Below are 619 nucleotides of genomic sequence, written 5' to 3'. Positions count from 1 at the left end.
GGGACCCACCCCCGGTACCGCACCGGCATCCGGGCACTGACCCCGGTACCGGCACCGACCTCGGTACCAGCACTGACATCCGGGCACTGACCCCGGTACCGGCACCGACCTCGGTACCAGCACTGACATCCTGGCACTGACCCCGGTACCGGCACCGGCATCCTGGGACCCACGCCCGGTACCTCACCGGCATCCCGGCACTGACCCTGGTACCGGCACCGACTCCGGTACCGGCAACGGCATCCCAGCACCGACCCCAGTACCGGCACCGGCATCCCGGGACCACCCCCGCTACCGCACCGGCATCCCGGCACTGACCAGGGTACCGGCACCTGCATCCCAGCACTGACCCCAGTACCGGCACCGGCATCCCGGGACCCACCCCCGGTACTGCACCGGCATCCCACCACTGACCCCGGTACCAGCACTGACCTCGGTACCAGCACCAACATCCCGGCACTGACCCTGGTACCAGCACCGACTCCGGTACCAGCACCGGCATACTGGCACTGACCCCAATACCAGCACTGACCCTGGTACAGGCACCGGCATCCCGGCACAGACCCCGGTACTGGCACCGACTCCAGTACTGGCACCGGCATCCCAGCACTGACCCCGG

This window comes from Aptenodytes forsteri, unplaced genomic scaffold (assembly GCF_000699145.1).
Source record: "Aptenodytes forsteri isolate BGI_AS27 unplaced genomic scaffold, ASM69914v1 Scaffold249, whole genome shotgun sequence".
NCBI lineage: Eukaryota > Metazoa > Chordata > Aves > Sphenisciformes > Spheniscidae > Aptenodytes > Aptenodytes forsteri.
This window is presented reverse-complemented; position numbering follows the sequence as displayed.